At 47.1% G+C, this 7302-nt stretch overlaps 1 protein-coding gene across 1 annotated transcript in view; it reads left to right on the top strand.

Annotated features, from left to right (window-relative positions):
• Positions 1-971: 971 nt before the first annotated feature.
• FRMD4B (FERM domain containing 4B) overlaps positions 972-7302 on the top strand; it is a 354364-nt gene continuing 348033 nt past the window's right edge. Inside the window, exon 1 of the mRNA XM_021007524.2 lies at positions 972-1277. The gene's annotated coding sequence lies outside the window, so the exon portion shown is untranslated. The remainder of the gene's footprint in view (positions 1278-7302) is intronic.

Genomic DNA, 7302 nt, shown 5'->3' with positions numbered 1-7302 from the left:
CGTTCTTTTTTTTTTCCCCTAAAACGAGCCAGTTTGAAGAAGCCTCTCGAAGGGGTCTTTTATGGTCTCTGTGGAGATAGTTGCTGTGCACCTCCCAAATACCATCGCTGACATTTAAAAGGGAGCTTTAAAGGTTTGCAAAGGGGAAGAGGGGGTAGGAAGTAGACCTGTGCTTTCGCTAAGTGTAGGGAACTCTCCAGAGGAAATTTCTTCTACCGGTGCAGATCAGTGCTTTCTCCGCAATTTCTAGTCTTAGATAATTGCCTAGAGCACTGAGAGGCTAAACACCGGGGCGCCCCTAGGGACTCGAACCGGGTCTTCCCCCTTCGGGAGGTCGGGCCGGCTCTGCCTCTGGGTGTAAAGCACCAGCACTTCAGTCTATCTGGGTCTTAGCACCGCTCCGATGCGGTAAAGTGTTGGGATCCCCTTAGTAGCAGGGGTTAAGTGAAGGCTCGGGTGCCTTGCCCAGGGTCCCAAAGCAAACGTCAAACTCGTGGAAGCAGGACTTAAATGAAGGTCTTTCCAGAGCACAGGTCTCGCGCTCTGCTTGTGCCCAGAACTGACCCGGCCCTTATTTCTTTTTGATCGCTAAGCCCAGCCTAGCGCAGCCCAGGCGGGAGCCCGGGCTCGCTGGCCGGGCTGTGCTGGTTGGAGTCTTTCTACGCCTCTAAGGCTATCCTCCTCTCTCCTCTCCCTCCCTCCCCTCTCCTCCCGTCCCCTCCCTCCCTCCTGATACAATGACTGGACGAGATCAGCGCATCAGCCGAGTCTCATTGGCAGCAGCCGCCCCAGCCGGGGGAGAGGCAGCGGGCGGGGGGGGAGCTGGGGAGGAAGAGAGAGGGAAGGAAGGAAGGAAGGGAGGGAGGGAGGGGGAAGGAAGGAAGGAGAGGAGGGGCAGAGAGGGAGAGTAATAAAGTGCGCTCAGTTGAATCAAAGGGAGGAAGCCCTGGGAGAGGCGAGGCTGCGGCGGCGTCAGGGGCAGGGCGTGATGCGCGCGGCGGATGGGAGATGCCCAGGGATCCAGCTGCCGGGGGAGCTGGGCAACCTAGTGGCCACCCTCACGTGCTGACTGGGACTGCCGAGGGGAGAGCGGAGAAAGAGAGCGAGGTGGCGGCGGCGGCGGCGGCGGGAGCAGCCCGAGTTGGGTCTCGGGGAGAGGACTTGAGGGCTTGCTCCAGGGCAGCGCCGACGTGCTGGGCTGATGGAAGACAATAAGTAACTAGCGAGCGAGGAAGCGAGCGCCTGCCCCCGAGGGAGCCGGAGAAAAAGAAGAGCAGGTACGTTGGCTGCAATGCCCCTATTCCCAACGGGCGGAGATGGCCCAGCCAAAGCTGACGAGGCGGGCTCCTGTGGGCTGGCAGGCGCACAGGGCTGGGCTTGCCGACTAGAGAACGCTCCGGACCTAGCAGAGCCATTGGCCGCTGACTGCGGCGCTCGCTCCGCTCGTCCCCCGGGTTGCGGACGGCTTCGGGCTAGGGAAGATTCCTCCCTGCACAGCCCACCTCGAAGCCCCGCCCCGACCAGCCTCTCTCTCGGAATCCCCCTCCCTCTTCTCTTCCTCCCCTCTTGCCTGCCCCACTGCTGACCGCCCCGGGGGCTGACAGTGGATATCCCGAACCGCTCCGCTCCAACCCTCCCTCCCCACCCTAGCCCTGAGACTTTGAGCCTTGTGTGTAGATAGGATGTTGAAGGGGTTGGGGGGCGTTTGGGGTTCTGGGTTTACAGATGAGCCGCCGGGGTGCACGTGCTTTGTGGTCCCTCAGGTTAGGCTAATGGATCGCAGCTCAGTTTGGGGGAAATGTCCAAAATGCACTGAGGGGAGAGAGACCGATCCTGGGAGCGCGGAGACTAGGGCCCCGGGTTTGCTGAGGCAGCCTCACTGACACCCAGCGGCGTGTCAGACCTGAGCAACTCCGGAGTTTGTGAGGGCGCGTTTGTAACCCCCCAGCCCCCTGGAGATCACTGTGTGCCATTCAGCTCCTACTGTTGGAATAAGATTGTGATGAACCCCCTGGGTTATAGGCGAGCACTCTAGTACAGTGCTATACCCTGCAGGATCCCACTGTAACCTGAGCTGGGTCTGGACTCATTCTGAAACCCCGGGCTCGAGCTCGCATCCGAGCTCCACATTCGAGCCTAGGGAAGGTGCCCGCAGAGAGGGCTCTTTTGTGTACTTCCAGATGTTCATCCGCCCTGGAGCTGGGTGGGGTAGGAATCCTCCACATTCCTGCGATCTGTTAGTACTTGTTTATTTAAAAAAAAAGAGAGAAGAAAGAAGAAGAAGAAGAAGAAGAAGAAGAAGAAGAAGAAGAAGAAGAAGAAGAAGAAGAAGAAGAAGAAGAAGAAAGAAGAAGAAGAAGAAGAAGAAGAAGAAGAAGAAGAACAAAGACCAACTCGGATGAACTTGGCATACCTATCCAGCTCTGCTTATGTGCTAAGTCCTCAGCAGATGGTGCTGAGAAGTTTGCTTGGGGTGTGGGAGGGCACAAAGATGACTAGTGAGTGATGACAGTCCTATCCCCTCCGGAAAGCTGGTTGATCCCTCGGTAGCTTCTTGATAACCTAGAAACTTATCAGCACATAATCCCATAACCCCCCTGAACTCACTTTGTATGATGTATGACAGGTTCTTCACTGTCCCAAAGGGAATTAATCCAGAATGATGGACAGCTCCCAAAGGAGGGGCAAGGGAGAAAAATCAAGCAACTTCCTTTCCGCAAACTTCTTCCGAGTTAAAAATATTAATGCAGATTCATTTTTTAAAATTTAACTATTTTTAAAAAGAAACAAATGAGCTCGTGCAGTGCTTTGCCTTCCTTAGCCTGGAGGGTCTTATCATTTATTCATGATCTGTCCTCGCCCAGCCTTAATCAAGTGCTTTATTTGCTTAAATTCCGTAATGGAGGGAGAATGTATTTGAACAATATTATGATGAAAAATAAAGAAATCCTCCTGAAACAATTAAGGGTAGATAAATTGTCCTCTATTCAGCAAGAAAGTTTCCAGGATGAGCTATTCCCAGGCAGAAAGAAGAGACTAAACTTTAATCTGTTTGGAAACAATCAATTCAAATCTCAGCCTGACAGCAAAATTAATGGGTTTCTTAAACACTCAAATTAATTTTCTCAAATGTAATTATCCCCCAAACAAGTGGGAGGAGTTCACTTAGAGGCCTTCCAAAGTATAAAGGCAGTGAAAGTTTTATTAGTCATTTCATCTGTCACTAACTGAGGGTTATTTCAAGGGGAGAGCAAGGTGGCACTCAGGCTTTGGAGTCAGAGAACTTAACTTCAAATGATGGGGTGTGGAGTAGGATGGAATTAAGAGAGTTTGATTAGGAGTTAGAAATCTGGCTTTGCCACTTACCTCCTGGGGCTCTGATTCCTCATCTGCAAATGGGGGGTTCAGTCATTTCAGTCCTGCCTGACTCTTCATGACTCCATTTGGGATTTTCTGGGCAGAGATACTGCAGTGGTTTGCCATTTCCTTCTCCACCTCATTTTACAGATGAGGAAACTGAGGCAAACAGGGTGAAGTGACTTAGCCAGGGTCACACAGCTAAGTGTCTGAGGCCAGATTAGAATTCAGGAAGAGGAATCTTTCCACTTCACTCTATCCACTTCACTCTATCCACACTATCCACTCTATCCATTTGCTCCTGCAAATGAGGGTTGTTGGATCTCTATTATCCTTTCTTTCTAAACAGATGATCCTAGGATCCTAAGTGGAAGATGCAGACCCTGGGCAAGTCATTTAACCCTGCTTGCCTCAGTTTCCTCATTTGTAAAAAGTGAACTGGAGAAGGAAATGGCAAACCACTCCAGTATCTCTGCCAAGAGAATTCCAAATGGGGTCATGAAGCATAAGACACCTGACTGAAACTACTGAACAGCAACAGCAATAGAAACATAGAGATGGAAGGGAGCTTGCTAGCCACCCAGTCCAACCGACAACCAAGCAAAAATACCATACAATGTACCTAGCCAGTGTTGTCCAATCCAGTCTTTGCTTTGAAGACCCAGAACAAGAAGCAACCCATTCCCCTCATAGATGACTCTGATCGTTAGAAAGTTCTCCTTACATTCAGACTGAACATGTCAATTTGCAAACTCGTAGGAATATCGATTTAGACCTAGAGCGAGCCACAGAGGTCACTTAGTCCAACCCCCTCTTGCCGATCAGATCTAGAAATATGAAATCTCTTGTCCAGTGGTAACAAAAGACTGAGCAGGTTTTCAGCCCACATCTGGTGACTACTTCTTCAATTTCATGCTGCTCCCAATTTGGGACCAAACAGAATGTATCTAATCCTCTCTTCAGGTAACAACTCTTCAGATACTTGAAGACAATTAGCATTTCTCCCCTGAGTCTCCTCTTCTCCAGATTAAACATCCTCAGTTCTTTTGGCTGATACTCATATAGCATGAACTTGGTGCTCTGAGTTCTGGTTACCCTAATCTGGACATTCTTCAGCTTATCAATTTCCCTCCTACACTGCAGTGTCCAGAACTGAACCCAGTCCTCCAGACCTGTCTGCCAAGGGGCCCGGTGTTTGCTTTTCACACCTCAGATATGATCAAGGTTCTGCACTGTACTGAGGAATCCAAAAAGATAGTTCTGACTGAGTGACAATACCAATAAGCTCGCTACATGGCAAGCTGTTAAAAATCCATGTGCTATCTTACCCAGCCAGCCCTGATTGTCTAGAATTGACTTTCCATCTGGAAGCTCTGAAATTCCACATGGTAATCTTACAGACATTAGAGACTTAAGTGAATTCTTGAGGTTTAAGTTGCAGGTAATTTTTCCGCCTTTGATGAATCCATTAGCAAGAGCTGATCATATCACCAAAGCAATAGTTTTTACACTCTGGGCTGTCTCTTCAGTGTGTGTGTGTGTGTGTGTGTGTGTGTGTGTGTGTGTGTGTGTGTGTGTGTTGGGGGGGAGGGGCATGAAATAACTCTGAACATCCCAAAAGTCAGTCAGATGTTACTCAGACCCTGTGAATTCTATAAATCTGTTTTTACATGTGGCTTTCTCTTTGTATGTTCTAGAAATTTGATTTTAATTTTAAAATCTTCAGGCTCTCAAGAGGGTGTGTATGTGTGTGTGTGTTCCTGAGCTTAAAGTTTCTAAGTTAAAGAGGGCATAGCAACGGTGCCAGATTAGCTGCTGACATGTATGTAATTTAAGAGGTATTCCAATAATTAGAGGGGCAAAATTTCTTATATTCCTTGGCTTCTCCCCCAAAATAACTCGTCACCCAGTAGATTTGTATTCATTCTCTACTTCACTCCGGGCTTCATTTCAGAATTGTTTTTTGTCATTCATTCCCCTTTGACTATAAGATCAAGATATCTTGGAAGAATAGAGCTGAAGTTTTAGGCTAAGTAGGTCTGATTATTCCCATGACATTGTCTCTGGGAAAATCTTAGTTTCCCCTTTAAGCATTTGGCAACAGCATTCTATAAATTAGGAGTTCTTATCCATTTTTGTGAGTCCTGAACCCCTTTGGCAGTCTGGAGAGGCTTGCAGATACCTTTTCAGAAGAATGTTTTTATGTACATGAAATAAAATACGTAGTATTATAGAGGAAACCAATTATATTGAAATACAGTATTCAAAATGCTCAATTTTTTTAAAAAAAAGTTCGTGGACCCCAGGTTAGGAACCTTTGTTCTAAGCAATCTCAAAACTTAGTGAAATTGGCTGATTATTGTTGGATCAAACTGACATTAGAGCTGCAGGACTCAAAATTAAACAGACTGACAATGTCAAATATCAAAACAAAAACTTTGTTGTTAGCTGAGTCCCACACCCATCCCACATACATGACTCTGGACTCCCTCTGGAATCTTTCCTGCCCCAAGTTCACTGTGGGGGTGTTTGGGAAACTCAGAAGCCACAAAAACTGTAAAATGAGGCATCACAGTAAAGTGGGAAGCCCACTGTGTCCTGGGGGCAGGATCCCTGCTTCTTGTGCTGACTCTGCCACCCACGGCTAAAATGAGCTTACCTTCTTGGGACCTCAGTCTTCTCTTCCATAAAGTGAAGGGGTTGGATTTGGTCTAGAGGGTTTTTTTTTTCCTATCTCTAAGATTACATGAATTACAAAATCACTAACAGATGTAATTCAGTGGAAGAAAAGAAAGAATCCAACAAAATGGCCAACAGGGCCAAAAGTGAGAGAATTTTGGACAGCCCTAGAAGAGGGAGACATGGTAGAAAATTGGGGAAAGTACTGGATTTGGAGTCAGAGTACATAGCCTTTCTGAGGCCACCTTCTCAACTCCCACAGGTACCAGCAAGTCAGTCCCTGCAGGGTGTCTGATTACTTCCCCCTCCAAAGTTCTAGTATTTCTAATTCTATGGCTCATGAGCCCCCATCCACCATACTTTTTTCTAGTACTTTTCTCTAATTCCAGTGCCTTCTCTCTATTGCTTATCTAAAAATCTATGCTGTGTATAGTTTTTTATGTACATGGTAGGTTGCATGTTGCATCCCCTATTAGACTGTGAGCTCCTTCAGAGCAGGAACTGTCCTTTGCTTTTCTTTGTAGCCCCAGCCCTTAGCAGTGTGCCTGGAACATAATCGGTGCTTAATAAATGTTTATTAACTGACTGATTATGTTTCCCCCAGTATTAATTAGGGCAGCTAATTAGGGCAGTGTCTACATGGATAGAGTGCTAGGCCTGAAGTCATGAAAACTCAATATTCTGAGTTCAAATCTGGCTTCAGATACGTAACTAGCTGTATGATCCTGGGCAAATCACTTACCCCTGTTAGCTCCAGTTTCCTCATCTGTAAAATGAGCTGAAGAAGGTAATGGCAAACCACTCTAGTATATTTCCAAAGAACACCCTAAATGGGGTCACAAAGAGTTGGATGCAACTGAACAACAACAGAAACAATACAATTAATTATCTTTTATGAAAGGATAGTTGCTGAAAAGCTATAGCAAGGACAGAAATACAAAAACATCCTTTCAAAGAGTTCAGTCAGTCATTAAATATTTATTAAGCACTTACTATGTGCCAGGCACAATGTTAAGTTCTGGGAGTACGAACAGAAGCAGGGGGATAAAAAGAGTCCCTGTCCTCAAGGAACTTACATTCTAATGGAGGAAGATAACACATAACAGGTAGATGAAAAGGCGTCAAGAGGGGAGATGATACCTAGTTGCATGTCCTAGGAAATGAATCAGCAGCACAGCCTGTAGAGGTAGGAAGACACTTTCCTCCTGAATGTCCTCCTTAAATTGGAGAGACCAAGAGAGATCAGCCAGTCAGGAGGTGAGGCCA

Source organism: Phascolarctos cinereus, unplaced genomic scaffold (assembly GCF_003287225.1).
Source record: "Phascolarctos cinereus isolate Bilbo 61053 unplaced genomic scaffold, phaCin_HiC Scaffold_4;HRSCAF=312, whole genome shotgun sequence".
NCBI classification, from domain to species: domain Eukaryota; kingdom Metazoa; phylum Chordata; class Mammalia; order Diprotodontia; family Phascolarctidae; genus Phascolarctos; species Phascolarctos cinereus.
This window is presented reverse-complemented; position numbering and strand designations above follow the sequence as displayed.